This window comes from Egretta garzetta, unplaced genomic scaffold, assembly GCF_000687185.1.
Source record: "Egretta garzetta isolate BGI_Z169 unplaced genomic scaffold, ASM68718v1 scaffold268, whole genome shotgun sequence".
NCBI lineage: Eukaryota > Metazoa > Chordata > Aves > Pelecaniformes > Ardeidae > Egretta > Egretta garzetta.
In genome coordinates, this window is record NW_009260600.1 from 3,480,787 (window position 1) to 3,505,244 (window position 24,458).

Below are 24,458 nucleotides of genomic sequence, written 5' to 3' on the forward strand. Positions count from 1 at the left end.
TTTAGTTCAGAGTCAGACACCAGGCCTGAAGAAGGAAGAATGGTGAAGAGGACTATTCTTTTGGAAAATGCAGTTCTGCCATATGTTTTTCTAAACCTCAGATCTTATCAGGGAGCAAAACTCATGATCCTGAAATGCCCAAGTCAACAGCAACCAGAAGAGGCTAAGATGAGTATTGACAAAGATACTGTCTAATTATTTTAAGAGAGGAGAGCTGTAGAAAACATGTAAGACATTTTTTTTGTCTCTTGGGCCTCATGAGAAATGACAGTTTAATTGTAATATGAGACATGCAAGACCATTGTGAGGTAGGAGACATTGGACAGTATTGTGTTGCTTCAATGTGAGGTCTCAAAGATGGAGGTATGCATCACATGAAGAGGGGATGACAGAGTGCTAACCAGTAGGATTTCTGTTCAGAATGACATAATGTAAATGTCATTCTGTGGAAATGGTGGTATATGTGGAAATGGAAAATACTGGTAGATACTATGGTGTTTGTCTGGGGAAGCAGAGCAATTCTTAGAAGTCTGATGGCTTTCATCTTCTGAAGTTAGAATAGATGTCAGGGTGGGAAAGGATCATGGCACATCAATGACTGCCAAGGGTGTGCAATGTGAAGGTCAGATGTGTGACCCGATGCTAGTGCATGCTCAGTATTATTTCATTCTGTCTCACCCAGTGGAATTTTAAATGTAACCCAAAAGTATTTGAAAGGCAAAGGAAAGATGTCTTTTCACTAAATGAGAAATTGCAGTCATACCCAAGAAAAAATATTTTCCTTGTGGTGTCAAATTGATACTTGCCATTTTGCAACATAAAATCTGTTCTCTCCATCTTTTCGCAGTCCCCCAGGACTCAAAGTCTCGACTTGCAAATAACATAATGCTGGGTGTGAAATGTCACAATTATTTTTGGCTTTTAAGGCTCTGTCCACTCGGCTGAAGCCCTGGATTATAGCCTATTGCATGTCACCAAAGGCAGTTACAAAATACCCAATAGGAAACAATGCTCTGTCACTAGTAGCCAGGAATTTATTTTCTTTGATTGTGCACAGTGCAACAAAATGCTGGCAACAAGGAAAAGATAAACCTAAACAGAGTTCAAGGAGATGGTAAAGTATGACCCATCTGCTGATCCATGGTTATTGGAAGTGGTATGCCTTAGCATCTAACCTGCAGCATAGCTGTCTCTTTTTACCATGCAGACATCCCTACACATGTTCAGTTAGGCCTGAGAGCAAAGTAGCTAATGCCAGTTTGCTGGCTGAACTCCAAAGCAAATGATTGCATTCTAATTAAAAGTCCCCGGCACTTTTACATGTATAAGATATGTAATGATTTCCCATTGCTACCTAGAGCTGTATGTTGTCACACAACTGTTTTACTCAGTTCTAGAGGTTGCTTTACTTCTGTGTGATTACACACACATATATATGTATACACACTCACACATCTTTGTATTTTAATGAGCACACATGTGAAGCAGCCCTCATTTATCTTTAACATATTTCCCAAATGACTTAGGTTTCTGATAAGTGTCTGCAAAGTGCTTTGTTCTATTTATTATATATTTTTTCAGTCATTAGAGTACAAGATTCAAACTGTTTTGATAGTAATCTGATAATTCTTCTTCTACTCTTTTCACTGTTTTGGACAGCATAATTACTTTCTGCATACTGGAAAAGTAGAACACTAGGTGTGTTTTGTTTTTCCACACACACACAATTTTTGAACGATGCATAAGGATTTGGTAAACTGATAGCAAGAAAGTTAAACTGCACGTTAGAACAATTTCTGAAACAATACAAGTGACTCCTGTGACAAGGATTCCCTTCTGAGAAGGGAACAAAGAAGTACAGATTAGTCCATTAATCTGAATGGTAAAATGTTAATAACATGTTTAAATTATTTTCTACTGCTGTAGCAATTTATTTGCACATTGTGTCAAGAATTTTTTATGGAAATGTGAAGTGCACTACTCTTGGAAAGGCCTGGAATATTTTTGCACAGTTGTTGCTGCCTCAATAACAGCAACAAAGAGTTGCTGAGGATGAAGAAGTACTCGGAATTAAGAGCCCTGTACATAACATAATTTGATGTCTCAAAAGATTTTAACTTGAAACAGATCAGTACCTTCTGATTTTATTGAATTTTACAGCCCTTGACCTGTGAAAAAATGATGAAAAAAGTCTTAATTTTCCTGTAGTTGCAGTTAATGTTTTTTTAAGAAGAAATTTATAACATCTAAGTGTTTTAATTTAAGTGTATGTAAGTACTGTAAGTGAAACATCTAAGTATCTAAAGAAAAAGGTTGTATTTTCACAGTTCCCTTTAACTGTACTGGAAATTAGGTTTGTTTACTCCAGCTTCCAAAGCACATGTGTGCAGGAGTGTGGCACCAACTCAGAGAGCAGGGGTCTGTCTTGTTGTTTTGGCTAGAAAATACGTCTTCCAGCAGGGCCCCTGGCATGAATGGCCAAAGGCAGTGCCATAGCTTCTCTCTCGGATTAGTCCTGAGAAGATGGTATCAGAAAATCGGAGATGGCCATAGTGCTGTGCTTTAAATACATATATTCACATCCTGTCTGCTTGGAAGTATGACACAGAAGCCAATTTTTGAGACTTACACCCACAGCATTAGGATCTGACAGAGCTGTGATGATTCAAAGACCACCATTTGGACCACATATTATCACTGCAGCTTTCTATTTTATATCAGCACACAGCAGCCTAAATGTAATATATGACCCTCAATTCAGGACAGGGATGGACTGGTGCACTGTTAAGCAATCCAGTACTGCATATGGCATTATTGCTGCCACCGTGCAAGAAGACTCAATAAAGCAAATGTACTCGTAGGTGTGTAATGCAAAATGACTGTGGTTATATAGACTAACTACTCATTACTGTACTCTGCTGTAACGATACCTTACCTTTGAAACACACATGCCCTGTTCCTTTCCTTTCTTGTTACTTCAGTGTGTGATTTGCTTCTGATGGAGTTGGATTTGGATACTGAGTAAATGAATACATATTTATGACTAGATTCTCAGATCTGTCATATTTAGTACTAATACTAGGAACAGTAGCTGTATCTGTAGAAATAGTAGTAGTACTATTAGGAGCCGTAGTGCTAGTATAACATGTTATATAGGTGAGTCAGAACATAGGAATTGTGCAATCATAGAGCATAAAACTACTTCTCGGTCCACTTATGCTCTAGGACAGAAGATAGGTAGGCAGTAAAATTTAGACCACTAGCCTAGCTCTGAGTCTGTGATTTGGGATTGCATACAGAAATGTAATCTCAGAACCATTGTGTTGGGAGTCATGGTGCTGAACTTGATAAAGCATTTACCCTGGAGGAAAGATGTAGGCTCTACAAGTGATGGGCGGGGAAAAGCTGTAGAGGGATACCCGTCTCAGAGGGTGATCTACAGGAGTGAATAAAGAGCAGTTGTTTAGAATTAGCCAGAAAAGAAACCCTGTGAATGAGACTGCACCTTAATTCCCACTTCTCTTCAGGACTTAGTCCTCTTGACTATGAGGTTCAAATAAACCTCATTATCTATTTCATGTCCCTGGCCCAGGACTGCCAAGAACAATCTCAAGGCTGTCAGGAGACATGTCTTGTAGGGATTCCTTGAACAGATTCCTTTCAGAGAATAGAACCTACACCTCCTTTGCAAAAAAAAAAAAAAAGATCAATTGCCATGCCACTCTTCATTATTCTGTTTTTTAGTTAACCTACAGCTCAGAAAGTCATTCTCTTCTGCTTGATCGAATTCAAATTCACACCATCCAGTTTGAGGACACTGGAAGAATTAGCCTTATAAAATTACCCTTATAAAATCCTTCAAAGAAGAAAAATACTCTCCGAATGATGTGCTGAAGCATGGTTGGTGAAATGAAACTACCTCAAAAAACTGCCTCCCTGTTACCCTTTGCTAACAGCTATCAGTAATCAAGATGGACTCTTAGTAGCTTTCATACATGCCAGTCCTTCAGTGATGCTGGATTCTTCCTGCATCACTGTTTCAACATTTTTTAAAAATCATCTCCCTTTGCTTACCAGGATCCATATAACATGTACAAGTATACACACTTGCCTACTGAATTAGTTTCCATTTTTGTGTAATATACCCACCATCTACTCACCCGTTTATCCACCCATCTATCCATCCATCCATCCATCCATCCATCCATCCATCCATCCATCCATCTATCATTCATGCTTTGATATAGGTGGCATTACTCTAGCACTCAAGGACTTTACAGGCTAGCAAATTTCTGCCAGGATTCAGAACAGGGAAGCAGTCTTACACGCATTTTGCAGTATCACAGAAGTCAAATAAGTGACTGAAGAAGAAAGCAAACTCTCTTGTCCAAAACTTAATGGAAATCTATTGTAGAAATTAGTTTCTTCCACTAATTCAATATGTCTTTTCTCAATCTGATGATAAAACTTTTCTTAGAATTCTTTTGTGGTCCTTGTGGTCTTTTATTTCTTGTTTAAACTAAGAATCCTTCAGGCCCACCATGGCCATTGCCATCTGATACCACTTTCACAGGCATCCTGAATCAAAACCTCTTCCTTATCCTAAATCAGAAACTTGGAAAGAATTTACCTGCAGGCATTTATTCCAGGACTATTCTGGTTTCTGTTTTTAAATATTCTAGTACTGGCTATTTCAATTTCTGCTTCTGACTGCAAATGTCTGGATTCTTTAAACAATATTTTTAATGAACGTCAGAGTTCATTTCAACTAGTGGCATCACCTGATGCCAACTTTTATTTTTCTGCTCTTCCTTTTCACTCTGCTTTGAAGCACTCTCCTTAATTAACATTGTAATCTTTTGCTCTGAGATGATTTGTATCTTCTTGAAGCATCAAAATGAATTCTTCCTAAGATGATAGTGTTTTAGGTATCTTTCCATCCGTATGATTTTTATGTCAAGTCTACTAGTTAATTGACACAATTTTAAAATCTGTCACCTTGAGTTTCCCCTCTCCCAATATTTTCAGTGAAGCTGGAATGGCTCCACCATTACACCCCAGACCTTCTGCATCTCACTGAAGCTTATAAGAGGAAAAGAGCTGTCAAATTACATTACTCCTGTATCCAATCTCTCACTTCACCTGCCTGGATGACCATAATAACTGCATCATAGAAGTAATCCTTGCACTTCTGGACTCCGACAACTGGGGAAGGCTTATTCACTTTCTTCTCAGGTGCAATCATTGTCATGTACAATAACAACTTAGAGGTGAACTACAGCAGAATGAGACAAATGTTGAGAACATCAGCTGAGACCCTTCGTCTTGTCCAAAGGCTAGGATTTCTATTAAAATATTGAAAATATCAAGACATCTCTTATGATAGAGTCTTCATTTACAGATCCAAATTTAGTTTAGCCAAACAAATGCTACATTGCATGGAAGGAAATAAATACAAATCCAAGCCAGAAACAGATTTACTCTCCAGAAACAGCATTTTTTCTTTTGAAAAATGCTTAGATTAAACTCCATAAAAAGTTATGGCCTATTTTTATTATTGATCTGACCTGAAATTTCAAATACAATTATTTCAGGGTTTTGGCACAAGGAATTGTTAGGTAGTTACATCTTTTGAATATGTCTTGGGAATACAATAATTGGATTTATTAACAGCTTTACGATAACAGATACAGAAGAGTCCATAAAAAAATTGATTCTAACATTAGAAAATGAGAAAAGTTTCAGAATGATCTACCATTATGAGGGAGGCAGGATACTGATATGATGTTTTTCAGTAAGTCATGATTCAGCAGCAACATTAAGAAATATTTTTCCTTTTTTGTATGCACTGCCCACACCACAAAGTCTGAATCATCCATAACATGAATTTTGAGATCAGAATTAGGCAAACTGAACTCTTGCATAGCTTTAGGATTTAAGTTCTCAGATTTTCAATTCGGTTTAATAAGGTCAATTGAATTTCAAAATTTCTGTCAAGAATTTTTTTTTAGCTGGGTAACAAAATATGCATGAATGAGAAGGGTGGTGTTGCTAAAGATACAAAAATGTAACTATGCATGCAGAGACAGTTACAGATAATAAAAGATAAGACCACTTTTTCCACACCTCTTTATTTAAAAAAAAAAAGTTAAAAAGAATTGTATGTATAGGATAACAAGAACAATGAAAGCTTTGTATGATACTTGTAAAGCTGTAGCATCAAGAATTCACTGAACAATGTGCCTCTTGACAGAGATTCTTTTAAAGAGAGAAAAACTGTAGTCCAGGAAAGTCAGCCATATCTTGATATTTTATAAAATTTACTTTTAGAACAACCCAGCAAAAATATATCCCAAGTAGCTAACCTAAGACCTGCTAGCACGACCTGTGGCTAGGAGGGGTGTACAAGCTCGTGAAATCATACAAGTTTTGTTAGTAAGTACAGTCACAAGTAAAATCAAAGCATTAAATATCATGAATCACAAGAAATAAGATTCTATAAAATAAGAAAGAGCATGCAAATTTGAAAAAAAAATAAAAGCAAGTGCTTGAAAAAGAGTACAGAAGGCTAGTAGTCCTCTGCTATAAGGAGTATGATGTTTTATATTACCTCTTCCTCTGCTGAATTAGCAATAAATTAAAGGATTTATATGTTTATATTTATTCACAATTAAAATAAGTTACTGGTCCGATTCATCATTCTATATTATGAACATTGTATTTAAGAAACGTTCACAATGCTTTATCTTTCAAGGTTTTTAGTTTAAATGTTCTAAAGCTTTTCTAAAAACTAAATCACTGCTGGGCTTTGCGATTTCTCGTCTATGATTTCTTAATTAGAGCACAGCACACAAACTCTACACATGCATACACACACACACTCAGAGAATCATATATACCCACAGGTTGTTGGGTTGTGGGGTTTTTTTTTCAGAAAATAGTAAAAATACATATTTTAATCCATCAAAATTCAACTGTCCTCAACTGTAAGTGAACATCTGCTTTCATCTAAGGAACATTTTAAACTTCTTGACAGTAACAAGAATTGTAATCCCTAGAGACTAGCGCTTTTCTTTTCAGAGAAAATTCATATCATGGATGGCTTTATGGTAGGAAACTGCAGTATGCTGTATGCGATTGTAAGTGAACACACAGCATAGTCACCTCCATAAGCTCACTGAAACTTCAACATTTGACTCAGTAGAAAAAATTACCTGGAAAAGAGAATGAACAATGCTATGAGAATTTCTATAAAGTCTCTAGGCAGATTATTAGCAGTATTTCCAAAAACCTCAAAGGGTAAAGTCAGCTCTTTCCTTTATTTTTATGGGTTTTCACTTTCAGCCCTTGTTTAATAGTGGTGTAAGTCAGCTTTCACAGTTATTACAGGGAAAATAAGATCAGCTTATTAATGTAACTTACAAACCCCAGGAAGATGCAAAATACCTTATCTAGCTTTTTAGCCATTCTAAACCCTATGTTAAATAACTATCTATAGGTTTGATTCTGCTGTCACTTAGCTTAACACTTGAGTTGCATTTTGTATTGTGTCTTGAACTGAAACAAGTTACAAGGTTTCACCCTTCTTTAGTGACCAGGACCATGGTTCTTCCCAAGAACTGACCAAGTGTTCAGCACAATCCTAGGAGCCAGGAGCTCCGTCTGCCTCTGCCAAGATGCCCTAACTTGTCTTTAATAAAACCTTCAGATGGTACTTTTTCTTCCTACAATATGTAAGTTTAAAGTGCAGTGAAGGTCTATTGAAATGTTAGAAACTAAAAATACTTTAATATTCATTCATGTGATGTGAGACAGAATCTGAATGCAGCAGCACTGAGTTAAAAGCATAGCATTGCTTCATTGCCCTAATTGTTTGCTAGCCAAAGGTGGATTCAAAAAATAACTATTTTTATTTTTATAAATTTCCACGAGACAAGATCCTTAGTATTGAGTTCCTGTGCTCCTTTCTAAAGGTGTTCAGTACCTCCACTTCTCATTGAATTTAACGACAAAAGAACTTGTTCAAATCCTACCAATGTCTTACATACCTTAGAATAGTGCCAGTATAAATAAGAATTACTGAATGCAATTAAGCTCACTTCTTTAAAACATGCAGTAAATCATGGCAGCTACCTCCAGCAGGCAAGAAAATACAAATTATCTGGGACAAGCATAACAAAAATGTTATGTGAGAAACTTGTCCATGCTTGTTTAAGTGCATCTTATTAGCCTTAATAGTAACAATTATCCATGATAACAATGATTATCCTTGAGTTATATCTCTGTATGTACAAGTATATTGGTGTGTGACCAAATCCAAATGAAATATGACAGACAGACAAGGTGCTACCCATCAGCTGAAAAAAAAAATTTAAACATTTACCAAATAACTCTGGTGGTAGGACACTACTTCCTCCATCTTATTTGTCACCAGTCTCCTCCAGGAATTACTCCACATTGGAGCTGCCAAAATGGAGCCTGAGCACCTTAGTACAATGCCTACCAGTTTGGTCCCAAGCGGTCAAAAGAAAAGTTAAACCAAGATACTGCACTTTTCACTGAAGCACCTAAGAACTGTCCACACATTCTGTTTTACTAAATGACTCCCAGTTGTGGAGTACAACATGTTAGCTGCTGTTTCCTTCACTTATCTGAAATTCAAGCTAATGAATTTCATCTCACAGCTGGAATGAATAGGAAAGTACATGCAGATAGTTATGCAGCTGAGCTCAGCTTAAAAGATGTTTTCTAAGTCATTTGATTATGTAAGATGGTGTTCTCACAGCATGAGACAGTCACAATTTTTTACCTTAACTAAAATCTAGAGACACTTTTTGCAAGTTAGCAACTTAAGTTAATGATTCTGCACAAGCAGTGTGATGGATTTTCCGGGTCTGTCAGAATTTTTTCATTTTCTTCCTGCCTTCTTAGGTGTTAACCATTATGTCATTTCAAACAATCCCCCTGGTGACACAGAGAATTATTCTGGTGGGTTTTCTGTCCTTCCACTGCCATATGTTCATAACAAATTGTTTTACATGGGCAATTGCACCTTACAAAGCAAGAAAATGTAAATGTACAAGAACATTCCTAAAGAAAAATCAGATGATTTCCTGGAATTCCTCGCCCTTCTTTCAACCACTATTTTTTTTGCTTGCTTCATGTGAATGAAAAATTCAGCAATTGTTCTTCAAATCTCCTTTACGGTTTGAGTTTGTCATGATATCCTTATTTATATTCTATCATTTATTTTTAAGGTTAATTTTCTGTTAATCTCTGCCTTTTTTCCCCTTCAGTATACACACAGACAACTCTCACAAAGGGAAAACTGCAAATGCTGGAATGAGAGGAATGTCTCTCTCCTCACACATTTTCTCTGACATGAAATGCAGGAAATACAGTTTACTATATTTTGCAAAGGCATGAGGCTGCATTCTGGCCATAGCTGTTAATGAAAGACAGCTACAGTGCAGTCTGAATGACTGAGACCAAGCTAAGCTCAAGCATAGATAACAGACAAATGTAAGTAGACAGTCTTTGCAACTTGTTAGCCTTGAATATCAAGAGTTAGTTCTGTAAATAAAATTTGCCTAGTTCACTCTCTGCATTATTGCAAAAACATGAGCAAGAGCTCCCAAGTGTCATCTGTCTAAGTGTGATGGTTCACTTGGTCTCTGTCTGAACTACAGTTTCCTTCTCTGCTGTCTTGCTGAATCAAGCAGCATCAGTAAGGTGGAACGATAAGGCAAGGTGTGCCTGCTGACCTCCACATGAATACGTGCCTGCATCCTCAGGAGGAATAAAGCAGGAGAAATTACAGCAAATTAAAAATAGTCTTAGAACAAACAATCAAAATTAGCCAGAATTAACCAAATGAGCAGCATGTTCCCCGTAGCTGTAGAATAACCTTGTATGCCTATGATTTCTTCTGAAGAGTGTTCATCCTCCACACACAATTTGCAAATGGTGATAAACCTCCATTAATCATAGACAGGTTTCTGCCAAGCACTCCCCTCTCTTTCATTCCTGCCTTTAGTTCAGTGTTTTATTTAAATAGTCCATCACAGGAGTAATGTTCCTGAAAAAAATGTTTACCCCTTTATAAGGTCATTTTTTCTTCCATTTCAAGAGTGGATTTTTTAAAGGCTATAGATGTGTTTACAGCCACCAGAAATTATGTGAAATCTCTAGACATGGCTCTCTTCCCACCTTCCTGGATTACACCATAGTGTAACAACTACTGTAGAGCAAAAGAACCTGTTCTTCTCACTTAATACATTTAATTTGAGATTATCCATTCTTTTTTTTTGACTCAATCAAGATAATTACTGTACGTGGAGTTAATGATATCTTTGGAGGTGACTGAAACCAAATTGTATTTGATTTTGTCACGTGAACTGAAATGGCATGTCTGATAAATGAGAAATTTCATGATCTATGGATTGAAATCTGGATTTAACATCCTCAGTCCACTTTTTGATTAGATAATGAAAACCACAGTGGGATGAGTTTCACACTATTCTTTACTTCTTAATTTCACTCCATAATCAATAACTCCACACTATACTATAAAAAAATTCTATGAAAAATAGAAAGTACTATCCACCTATAAAAGGCTTGACTTTTCCTCACTAATCCAATAGGCTCACTGAGTTCCTTTGCTGGTCTGATTGTCTACACAAAGGAGTGGCAATAACGTCTGCGTTTGCAAGGCATGTGTGAGTACTCCATCACACACTAATTTTCCAACCACAGGAGTACCTCAGCACAGGCAGACTCAAGCTGCTCCTACAGTCATGTTGCAGCATGTGCTGTGGCCTGGATGGTAGCCTTAAGACCTCAAGATGCTAAGTAGCATACTCGGTAATATAGCAATTTACACAGTCCTTACAAACAGATGAGCCATAGTAGTTCTTGTTTTGTTTTTATATATTTTTTTTTCTAGAGTTGCCCTTACACTAGGAAAAGTCATAAGATGCAAAGGTCTCATAGCACTGCTTATTGCTTACCTACCCTAATGTTACCTATACAGCATCTCAGGCTCAACTTAACAGGAGCCAGCTGTGTCGGAGCATAGTGATAACTTGGATGTCAGTAGTTCCCTGCAGAGCACTGAGCTGTTGATGTACTCCCAATCAATTCCTATGCAGTTACAGTTCAGTGAGCTATTTAAAGAAAAAGATGACTGTGTAAAGCAAGAGGGATATTCAAAGAGAATAACAGATTGAGAAATAAGGGACTAAAAGCAGGGCAAAACCTGAAATACTGGAGATAGACCTGGCACAGAGAGGAGAGATATTCACATCAGCAGCATTCCTTGATATTTCTAATGCTTTTACTGTAGAAAAGCACTTAAATCCTGTAGTGTAAGTTCTAATTTACCTCACCAGGATAAGCCAAGTGGACAGGAAAACTATTGGAAGAAAAATGACTATGTTATAAATGTAGTGTGTTCTGGTGATTACTGAGTTTAAATATCTCTGTCAGTCAAAAGAAATACAAAATGCAAGAGATTTTCAGATAGAATATTATTAAGATCTCTGTTGATTGTTTCTATTTCAATATAACTATAACATGCAGTTAACTTCTTGTCCTTGGACTGTTTTTTAGCATATTTCTTAAGCATGTATTTTTAAGTGATTTGCAGAATCAAAATATACTTTTCAAAACATACATTGCTAGAATTATTTCCATTCTCTTAATACCATTTCCACAGTTAATTAGAAAAGCAAACAAAAGCCAGGCTCTTTTTGCCAAAATTCAAAGCCTGAAAATAGAAATATAATATGTTTTCAAACAAAAATGGAAATAATTTTTTTCTCATGTAAACTGAAATTTATTTTCATTTATTAAACATAGTCATGGGATAAGTTTTTGCTCTTCTTTCCTTCCTTCCTGATATTAACACTTACAAGTATTTAACTTAATTAGCTGCAGATTTACAAATCCAAGCAGTTTAGCAACTTCTCTTAGCCAAACCAATGAAGTTGCAGAAACTGCTCTTACAGATCACAGTGAAATTCTAATTCCCCAGTGCCGAAATGTAATAACACACAACATATATTTTTGTTGCCACAAAGAGAAAAAGCATGAAAAGCTGAAGATGGAAAGCAAAAAAAAAAAAATAAAAAAAAATATTGTGGAATTGCAGTTGAAATGAAGACGTCTTAAATATCCATGTGTTTTCAAAATGTTTTTTAAAATGTCCAAATGGTAGCCCCCATAAGTCACAGCCTTTTCAAAACATTCGGGTTCCAGTTTGAAGAGGTTCTGACAGCAGTGCTAAAAGAAAGGATGTGAGTTCAAGGCTCTTAATACTGTTGCTTATGGGAAAAAAGCATTCTCTTCCAGAAATCTGTAGTTTAACAGAACCCATTCTATATACGCTAAAATAGAGCCAAAGTTCAATTTAAAGTGCTGTTGCACACTTTACCAAAGCTCTTGACTTCAGAATTTTTTTCTCAACTGGGCTTACAAATCCTGTACCTGTTGACCTTCAGAACATGGTACAAGACCATTTATTCTCTCAGCTTTTTGCTTTTGTGTGTGTCTGAACGAGGTGAGGAAAGAGGAAGGAAGAATCATCTGGGGGAGTCACTGGTGTTTAAGACAGACGACATGGACAAAAAACATTCCACTGAAACTGCTGGAGAAAGACAGATAGGCAGAATGTAATTAGTCAAACGCTATTAGCAAGACTACCATAAAATGGGCTAATTTTTTTTTCATTTACACTGGTTTATAGCAAGTACACAATAAGAATATTGCTTATATTTGGAGGGAAGAAACACAAATTTCCATTTGTGATTGCAGCTGGGATTTAAAATCTTCAGCTTCTGTAGTTGGTTTGAATTGCGGGCTCATGAAGTGAAATGTTTGTAATGCGTTTGGAAAAATATTAACTCTTACAAACTGATTGGACCAGTATCTTGCTAATATAGTTAGACATAGCAGAGTGGCTGAAGCATTCAGTATTAGTATCAATTAGGATTTCTTTCCTTAAGTCAACTCCTCTGAAACCTCTAGAAGATATACTTTATCTAATACGTGGGGTTCCCTCATAATCATGATCCTGAATTTTAATTATCTTTAAGACAAGAGATTAATAGGACAAAATTACCTCAAGAATACTGGAAGCATACAGTATAAAATCAAGCACCAAATTTCTGACAGGCCTTTGCCTTAAATGCGACTACTGTTCAAAAGAGCCATGGACTTCTATATTGTGTTCAATGAATAGTTTAAAAATTTGCTGCTTTTATACCTGCTATGAGAATAGAATTAAAAATGACATATTGATAATTATGCTCAACATATAAAATGTATTTGAGTATGTTCTGATGTGTTGTCAGAGAATATTCAATCTCATGCAAAAACTGAAGGAAAAATATTTTATTTTCTTAAATTACAGTAACATTTTCACTTCCTGTCATTTGACACTGATTGTCTCTTGAGGTTCTTCCTGAAGGCTATGACTCATGATTCAAAATAAAATCAAGCTTCCTATAGAGCACTTGTTTCAAAGAACCTGTTTCCCTGTGATCCTATGGTTTTCATAAGATAACATGAGTTGCGACACCTACAATTTCAAATGCTTAAACTGCATTTTAAAAATATGTAGATGTATATTACCTGTACTTGGCCTTTTAGGGGGCGGTAGGAGGGTATATCAGTAGCTGAAATTTAATTGTTCCAAGGCGGCACCAACTATTGAGAAAGCTGTGTTCTTTTGAAACACATAAACAATTAAGTAAGAAAGAGAAGCAATGTGAATTAGTAACATTGTAGTTCTTTCATTGACATCATAAATGGCTCCTTTGAATGTTTTGATGTTGTTTTGACATAGAAATCTTACTACACATTGACACATTTTTCTATTTGCAGTTGCTTTGTGTAGTACTCTTTGTGTGCCAAATCATGGTAAAAGGTTGACATTATAAAAGCTAAAATTTTGTATCTTCTCTTGCTCCTACCTATCCATATCCATTAGGGCCTGATCCTACAGATGCTTACAAATAAGAACAATTCTGTGTTGTTCTTTGAGAATGTCTCACATATGTAAATTTAAGTGACTGGGGATTGAAACCTAAGCTTGTACTAATGAAAAAATTAGCTTCCAATTTTGAGGTCTGGAATCATCCAAATGCTCTAAATGAATTATGATTCATTTGTCATATAAATTAGCTTTGTAACCGAAAACATTTTTACAGGAGAAATTAATTCTCTTATATACATATTGTATGTAACAAGACCATATTTCTGAATTGCCAAAGAAAGAATGATAATTTGGCAAAATCTTGGTATTCAGTTTCCTTGAAATACTAAAAATTTGGGCATAGATTTACCAGGGACCTGACTGGAGCGTAGCCCCCTTGATCATTTGGGCATATTCCCTGATACATTCACGGATGCACATCCCCTGTTTAGAGCAGTGCTGCATTAGTCCCTGACTCTTCACTCCCCTGTTTATGGTGGAGTAGTATCTGCAGCATCATGGCATTCCAAAGATTTTCAAAGCAAGTGCCATGGAGTAACACAAACTTTGCCTGGAAAGAACCTCTGGCGATCCAGCCTCCCATGTGGAGCAGTACTGCAATCAACGGTAGTTCAGGTTACTCATGGTTTTCTCTAGCTGAATCTCGTAAAAACCACCAGAAGAAAACTCCGCTATCTCTCCAGGTAAACTTCTTAGTGAAAAAGCTACCATTGCCCTTTGTTCTTGCTATTTTCTGCTACAAGAAGAGGTTGGTTCTGTCACTAGGAACCCTTTTGTGTAGCAGTAAAAAACTATTAGCTTTCTCCTCATCATTCTCTTCACCAGAGTAAGCAAGCCCAGCTGCCTAAAATGCTCACCCCACAGGCTCTTATAGATTCTGGGAGCCCTCCGCTGGATTCCCTCCATTTTCCAAAACAGTTCTTGAACTGGGAGCCCCAAAAGTAGACACAGTATTCCAGCTGTGGCCTCATCAGTGCTGAACAGAGGGGCACAACACCTACCTTCCTTCAGCCAGTGTGCAGTTTCCTTATCTGTGCAATTTGCCAATGATTACCATACAAATCTTTCTTGTCCTGTTGGAGCTGTGGGTGGGGGTCCAAAGAAATATCTAACGACTTATCTTGAACCCATATTGTAGGCCTACTTTAAATGAACCAATTGAATAACCCCCCCTAGGAAAAGTATGAAAGATAGTGATTGAGGTTTATTTATAATTTGGGTTAAAATAATAGACTTATAAAGCTTAGTCCAAGGGGACTAATAGATCATTTGGACTGACCTCCTGTATGTCAGAGACTAATAATTTTCACTCAGTGATATACTCTGGCCACTATCACACAAGCCTCCTTGTTAACAGGGTTGATGAAGAAGGGCAAAACCAAGCCACACTTAACCAGGAAGGGAACAGAAAAAGAAAGAAAGTAAAAAGAAAAAAAGCAGAGTTGATCACTCAGGAAATGAACAAAGGCCTTGCAAGCAGACAGTAAAAGCTCCTCCTGAGAGGAACTTGGTGACTTTTTCCTTTTCTGACTCTTCTTTTGAGGAAAGAGGATCCAGCCTACCTCAGAGAGAGGATAAAGAGAGATCCACAAGGTCAGAAAGCTGAAAAACACAAACTGTGAGTGGGAAGCTCAGCTGACTGCTGGAGAATGGAAAAGGAGTAATTATCCCTGTTTGCTATGATACTAGGTATAAGCCTAAAAAGTTTTATTCAGCTGAAGCATAAATTCTAATTATAATGAACAATTGCCTATATGACTGAAAAAGAAATTAAGGGATTGTGTGTTATTTCATAAAAATGCATCAAGAAAACGGTCAAAAATCAAGGTTAAATTCTATAGACAACTAAAAGTGGATATGGAGTATTTCTAGAAACAACACCATTTTCCTTGGTCTTACTAGAATAGTCCTGTTTTATTTCCAGAAATAGGTACCTTTCATCAGCACCATGTGGTAGAATGCCCTTGGGAAAAGGTCAGTTGTAGAACTATAAAGCGTCAGAACTGAGAGGAGAGACTCATTTAAACTGGACTTAAGTAAACTTCTAATAGAAACCTGTACTTAGCATATAAATATAACTTTACATTCCTCTAAACTGAGACAGCACTTGGTGCAAAATACAGAAGACCATATAGGATGGACCATGGGAGACAACAAAGTGATTGTCAGATGTCTCTTTTTCCAAAATAATTTTTTGAAATAGATTTTCCTCATTATCTTAGATGACTAAATTTAATATAAACACTTTTTTTTGCTATTTCACGTATGTGGTACTTAACAACCTACAGCTGCTTTGTGATATTATTAGTTGCTTGAGCTCAAATCTCATAATAGCTAGGATTGGCACTGAGTATCTAAGATGCTCTTACAGTCAGCACATTTTACAAACAATAAACTACACTAAAAGGTCAAATTCGTGATCTTTTAATAGATTTCAGTTTTGTTAGAACAATTGTATTTTATGCTTAAAATAGTCTTTCTTTCCATGACCTAAGTATAAATGTATTTGCTAGAGCAATCTGTCTCTGTTTATTTACAGGTACACGCAGCTTTTGGTGTGAAATCACAAAATAACTAGATGCACTTATTGACATCTTTTTCATGCAGAGCCTGATCAGTCTGGCTTTTCTAAGAGACTGGCACTCCTCACAACCAGTCCTGATGCTGCTTTGATTTTCACTGGTGCACAACTGCCTTTAAAAAAGTGATCTTGATGCAATATGACAGTTATGAAAGCATGAAGAAAAAGGTTCTAATAGTGATTTTCTGAAATTTTAGAGCTTAAAAGAGAGAAAGAGAGCGACCTCTCTATGGTTCAACACTGACAGAGGCTGGATTTTGTACCCTGTGACTGCACAGCTATATGTGAAAGTGGCTAGCGACCAGTGTTGGATTGCTGGTTGATGGTTGTCCCTTGTTAATGAAATATATACTTAAACCAAATAAAACCACTTTGACTTAGAAAACAATAGTTACAGACATTGAGAGGTGTGGTGAACCTTCAGAGTGTTTTGAACTGAAAAAAAACTTCTTAGTGATCAAAAGAATGAATATATATCATAGGTTCCCTTAAAGACAGGTCTGGAGGATTGTGCACTCCAAACTCAATGAGATGATAAATACTGGAATGCCATTATCACTCAAAGAAGAATCAGTGAAGAAATGCAGGTATTCACTCCACTTGTGTATAAAATGATTGAGAATCTGCATATCTAAATGAACTATCAGGTTCAAAGTCTAAGGTTTTCACATTGTGTATATGGTTTTATGCCTAAACCCCACTTCGTTTACATAGGTAAGTAGAGAGAAGAGCAGGGAGGCAGATGAACCCTCTAGGTTTTCCATAAGCAAATGAAATGTGCTCTTCTTCTCCTGCTACCAGTGTTTGCCTGAAGGTGGTAAGCAGGTCATCTGTTTTGGGCTGTAAGTAAATAGTTTGGCATGTTTTTTAATTGGTGTTAAGAGTGAATTTAAAGCATTGGACTGAAAGGGTGATCTATTTCTTTGTTATAATGATTGGTAAAACATGAGATTTCCAAACTTCTCTGGACTGTGAATTCAGCTGATGGGCTGTGCCTCTATTTAACTGTACGTAACGGCTTGAAAGTAGATAATGACTGGTAGCTAAAAAATGGCATCAGAAAGTGTGTTCTGGTGGCCACAATCATTCAGGAAATCTTTCTTGCATGAATCATGCTAATGAAGATAGACTTGAATACTTACGGGTTTCATGTTTAGTGGTGTCAGATTAAACAATCAAAGAATTCCCGAGCCCTGCTCCAAACACTATCTTCTTGTGTGTAAATGTAACACAGGTCTGTTTCATAGCTCTTTCTAAAGCAGTGATTTGTAGGTTTTCAAAACCTTGAAACATTATTACTGATAAGTGCTAAAATGATATGTCAAACCAAACGTTTAAAAATATCTTAGCATACGCAGTAAATGCTCGTTTAGACCTGGTTCAGGCAAGAATGTGCCAACTATATTATGGGTGTCCTGAAGTAATAAAAAATACTTTTATCCATCTCATTGTCACTATGGTATGTTGCTTCAAGAGCTGCCTCTAGAAATTTACATGTCCTGAGCAGCTTCAGAAGATTCCTGATTTCTTTGAGCCAACTTAAAAAATTAAAAAATCAATGTCTATCCCTTTCTCTAGCCATGAAATTTTTTCTTTTACTCCCTAATAAAAAAAATATCAAGGAAATACTAACTTTTCTCTTCCTTTAATTCACTTGAGAGACTCACATTTCAGAGACAGTAAAAAAGACCAGTAGCTAGGCGATTTTTCAGGGCTTATGAGTTATGATATGAAATGAAATCATAAAAATTCCATAAAATTTGAGATTTGGAAACATGGGCAAATAGCATTTATGATCCAAAAAGATTTCTTAGCCCTGAGAGTAACTGATGCCCAGTTTTGGCTCAGTCTCAGTGGCAGCAATGTTTTAACATCCCAGATCCCAGAAATGCTGGATTCTTAGTCTGAACTGGACTACCAGTAATAATGTTTGAGAACCATACTTGAGATCTGGAAAAAAAATCAGTGAACACATGATGAGGGCAGAGCATCAGTCTTTATTTGTTAACCATTGCACAGGAAAATTTCCGATAACCTTTACATTTATATCTTTACAATGAATAATGTTCTTGGGCTCAAGTATAGAAACATGTAGACCTGCAAAATCAAACCACAGCAGTATGTTTTATGTATAGCAAAGTTATTTTTGGCCAAGCATCTACTTTAAAACCTTTCTCCAATTTTTATTTTTCTCTTTCTCAAACTCTGTACAGTTGAATTCATGACAACTAATTCAGCTGACATTACAGAGAGAGACAAACAAAAATAGTTATTTTAACATTCTACAATTTCCATGAAATACTTCTGAGAGGATCGCAATAACATACGTCAATACATATACAAAATACATGATTGTGTGGGGTGCTAGAAAGGTTTTCCTGGCACAAGTGTGTACCGACTCACATAATTCATGAACAGTGAAGAACAAGACCACTATATGCAGCAAAATTAAATGCAGCCTGACCTCGGTACCAGGGAAGGTTATGGAGCAGATCATCCTGAGTGTGCTCACCAGGCATGTGGAGGACAACCAGGGGATCAGGCCCAGCCAGCATGGGTTCATGAAAGGCAGGTCCTGCCTGTCCAACCTGATCTCCTTCTATGACCAGGTGATCTGCCTAGTGGATGAGGAAAAGGCTGTGAATGTTGTCTACCTGGACTCTAGTAAAGCGTTTGACACCGTTTCCCACAGCATTCTCCTGGAGAAGCTGGTGGCTTATGGCCTGGACAGACATACTCTTTGCTGGATAAAAAACTAGCTGGATGGCTGAGCCCGGAGAGTTGTGGTGAATGTTGTTCAATCCAGCTCATGGTCAGTTACAAGTGGTGCCCCCCAGGCCTCAGTATTGGGGCCAGTTCTGTTTAATATCTTACCAACGATCTGGATGAGGTGATTGAGTATGCCCTCAGTAAGTTTGCAGATGACACCAAATTGGGTGGGAGTGTCGATCTGCTCAAGAGGAAGAGGGCTTTTCAGTGGGAGCTGGATAGGCTGGATCAATGGGCTGAGGCCAACTGTATAAGGTTCCACAAGGCCAAGTGCTGGGTCCTGCACTTGGGTCACAACAACCCCATGCAACGCTACAGGCTTGGGGAAGAGTGGCTGGAAAGCTGCCTGGCAGAAAAGGACCTGGTCAACAGCCAGCTGAGTATGAGCCAGCAGTGTGCCCAGGTGGCCAAGAAGGCCAACAGCATCTTGGCTTGTATCCGGAATAGTGTGGCCAGCAGGAGTAGGGAAGTGATCGTGCCCCTGTACTCAGCACTGGTGAGGCTGCACCTCAAATACTGTGTTCAGTTTTGGGCCACTCACTACAAGAAACATGTTGCGTTGCTGGAACACGTCCAGAGGAGAGCAATGAATCTGGTGAGGGGTCTGGAGCACAAGTCTTCTGAGGAGCAGCTGAGGGAACTGGAGATGTTTAGCCTGAAGAAGAGGAGGCTGAGGGGAGACCTTATCACACTCTACAACTGCCTGACAGGAGGGTGTAGGGAGGTGGGGGTCGGCCTCTTCTCCAGGTAATGGGCAATAGAACCAGAGGAAATGGCCTCAAGTTGTGACAGGGGAGGTTTTTATTGGACATTAGGAAAATTGTATTCACCTAAAGGGTTGTCAAGGTTTGGAACGGGCTGCCCAGGAAGTGGTCGAGTCCCCATCCCTGGAAGTATTTAAAAGAAAGGTAGACGAGGTGCTTAGGGACATGGTTAAGTGGTGGACTTGGCAGTGCTAGGTTTACAGTTGGAGTTGATGATCTTAAAGGTCTTTTCCAACCTAAACAATTCTATGATTCTATTCTATGAAAATGGAGACAGCGTTGAATACTACCAACGTTCATAATGTGTCTGAAGTAAGCTTAGCTTTTCAGAGAATCACATCGATTTTATTCAAAGCTTAGAAAGCACAAGGTCAATCAGATTATTAAAATTAATATATATAAAAAATAGGCAGATTCATGCCCTGTACTGAATTCATACAGAATGTCATTGGGGTAAGTGGTAGGTCCAGCTGTGTGAAAATGTCAGCTTTCAGCCCCTGGCTACAAGAAACTTCTCTATTATTTTCCTGAAGATTGCCTGGGCAGTTCACCATACAGTGCCAAATGATCCACCCTTTCCATTTCATGTTGTGCACCAGATGTTGATACTTTTACAGACACTAAGTACCCTTTATTCCATAAGGATACAGTTTCACAGCAACGTGGCCCTTAGTGATCTTTCCTGTTGTGCATCTATTTACTCCAGATAATGTCTAAAGAATCGAACTTTCTAATTAACTTCTCAGATAACAAATTGCTGTATTTTGGTGGCTGAAGGGTCTGCATGTATTAAGACATTAGTAACATATTAGTAAAAATCCTAAGTTGATTACTGTGTTTAAAAGAACAGAGTGAGGCTATATTTCTCTTTAATACATCTTTATAGTGTAGTAGAGTAAAAGCAGTTATTTGAAAATAGTGTGGAGATCAACCATGTCAATCCAATTATCACCCCAAAGTGTTTATCTGCCAGCAGGTATGATCTCAGTCGACAGCAAATAAAAAACCTATATTATATTAACCTGTTTAGCAGTTTGAATTATGCATAATTTTAATGTACAGATTATTCTAACGGGTATACATGTATAGTGACAGCCACACGCTAGACTGAAGATGTAAAATTGACACCACAGATAAGGGGTTTTTTTACACTTTGTTTAAAAAGTAAGTTGTTTGCTTACTGGTTAAGTGAAATGTGGGGGGTGCTGGGAAGAGAGACATCTACATCAGTATGGAAAGAACCTTATGCTAATTAAAAGCCAGTCTCCTAATAAAAGAATGAATTTAGAGGGACATTCAGAAAGAAAGATTAAATAGGCCTTAGATCACATGGAAAACCTGAAAAAGATTTTGGCTGTAAGAGCACCTTTGGCTAGGATTCTCTTCTAAGACCCTTTGCTAAGACAGGAGCACCATGCAAAGGTTGTTGCCGGGCTTGTCAGAAAGAAAAGAGTAAGTCAGCTGACTGATGGAAAAAGAGAACGTCTGATCCACTCTTTGTGTAGGTTATGTATGATTTCCCTTTACCTTCACTTATGTATTTTCTAAAAAAAAAATATACCTTTGTTATTCTGAATATGACAAATTAATAGTTTTATGTACTCAGCTTTTGTTAACTGGAATTCAAGGTAACTAAGTTACCAGCAAGCATTCCTTGACTTAAGTGCAGCAAATGCAGGTGCTGGGACACCTGAGACACCATAACAAGTGCCCTAGCTCCTCTGCCTATCATCCACTCTAAGAGAGTGAGTGCTTCTTTGAGGTGCATGGGCCAAGTGCAGGGGAAGCAGTACCAGAGTTAAGAGACAAAAGACAGAAACATCTTGAAATGACTGTTGATGAAATTAAAGGATGTCTGGCATGAAGGAAGATATTGGGGTACATGACTGAACTACAAGAGTCACAGGGAAAATGTCATAGTAATGGTGCTTGGGAAACTTTTGCCCACTATTTCTAAGCAAAGCATGCTTTGTTTTACTAGTAATCTGATAAAGGTTGACTTAAAAGCTTCAGAAATCAATGGAGAGTTTTCCCTTGACTGTAGTGCACTTAAAATCCATATCATCAAAAGTGGTAAAATGTATGCAGCAAAGTTAGAGAGATACTATCTTCACAGGCAAGACCTGGAGGAGCAGAAATGTTATTTAATCTAATGTTCCACCACTGAGTGACCCAGAGTTAAATTGTGTTTGATGGAAGTGTACCTAGCAGAAAGCCATATCTTCTGGATCTGAAAACATCAAAACATAGAGGTTTTGCCATGACAAATTAGTGAAGGCAATAATTTCAACTTCAAATTTGTCTAAATTAACATTCATCTATTAGGCAGTTCTTGGAGCATTCTGAGAAGATCAGCAATTCTTCATCAGCAACATCAAAATAATCTTTAAGAAATAAGCATTTACTTTAGAAAGATGGATCTTAGTTCATAGACACATGAACAAGGCATATGTTTCAGACCTCTGGAAATAGGAGTTCCCAGCTTGTAAATATACTATACTTCTTAGCTTAAGCAAAATGAGAGTCAAGTACAGTTTATGGGTGCAAATACAATGTTTCTTATTAATAAATAAAATATCTGGCCCTGAAAGGTAAATGGTATCTCATATTCGTTAATAAAATTCTCTATTATCACTTGGTTGCACAGAGATGATTTTTTGTAGTGATGAGGTCAGAAGATCTGACATTCCAAAGGCGATACATCTGTGGAAGCCTTTCAAGCATTCAGATAAAGCATGTCAACAAGCCTTCTAGCATGATCACAAGACTATTTCCTTTATGTCCCTAACTTGTTTTGTTTATTATCACAGCAGGTGTTTTATAACTATTAGAGGTTCTGATGCAACCTTATCTCAGAGAGGTAAGCAAATAGAGCAAGTAGACTATCAATTCATAGAGGATATTTTTTCTCTGTTAGAAGGACCATCTGGTAACTCAAAAGAAAATGTAGCTGAATGCTTCATACTTTTCTCTGAATAGAGTGACAGAATTAGTGCCACCCCTCTGGAAGTATTGGTGTTATATTAAGTGGGCTTTCTGTACCTTTGTTTCTTTTGTGGGTCTGGAAGAGCACTTTGACATTTCACCATATGCGCAGTGTATTATGTATCAAGGAGTCAGTGGATATTACTGAGAGGTTTTAGCTGGTTTTGTTTTTTGAAAGGAAGATAGTTTTGCTGCTGGTGGTTCCTTTCACACAGATTTACCAATATGTTATTTTATTCTCCTTTTGCCTTGGAACAAAACCTAAATTTCATACCTCAGTGCAAATTAATTCTTTGGCGTCACTAGTGTAGAAAGCCCTCTGGGGCCAGCTATTTACAGCAGTGCCATTTTACAAGCATTGCAATCATGGATATATGACTAGGTAAACTGATAAATGGTGGTAGCTGTAAGAAGATTGAATATTTTTTGCTTTTTACATGGCACATATATTTTGTACAAGTATTGCCTCATCTTTCTTTGTTTCTACTCTTCATCACTGCAGAATGGATTAATTAATTGAGTCATTGATTATGCTAATTCATAGCAATCTTTTTATTCACAGTAGACTGCACTATCCTGCCAGGAGCAGCAAAACAGCACACTAAGAAGAAGAAATCCAGACAGGTACTCCCTGTAAGATTCCTGGAATACCCCTGGACGTCTTTGTGAGGTTTCTGTAAAATCACCAAAATTTTCTGGCTAGAAGGGATCTTGGAAGGACTTCTGGTCCTACCTCCTGCCTAAAGCAGGGCCAGTACTGAATTCAGACCAGGTTGTTTAGGCCTCTGTCTAGTCTGGTCTTGAAAACCCCAAGGATGGAGGTTCCCCAGCCACTCTGGAGATCTTGTTCCAACATGTAAGATGATCATCTGTGGAGGGATTCCACTGGAAATAGAAATTCATCCATCTTTTGCTGGCTCAACAAAATCCTCCTTTGCAGCAGAGTAAGACCAGTAGCTTACACTGCTGTAGTTCTCCACACTGAATTCTGCAGGGATGACGAGTTCCAACATTAGAAATACACTAATTTTCTCTGATAATTCTCCATGAGGACTAAATGAGAAGAGAAATATGTTTTTTGCTTTCTGTATTTCTGATATTTTTTCTATACAGGCAATAGTATATATTTGCAAGATTATAGTTACACAAACTAAACAGTTTTCTCCCTCCCTGCAAGAATATATGGTCTCAAAATTTACCCAACATCCTCTCTGTCTCTCTAAAATATGCACGTGTAGGATAAAAAAGTAAGAATGCCACAGACTGAGTTTGAATGTTATCGTCCATGCCTGACCATCCAGGTGGATATTGGTAACCTGAGTTTTTATTTTGTTACAAATTGTTTGCAATTCAGATGAAGATT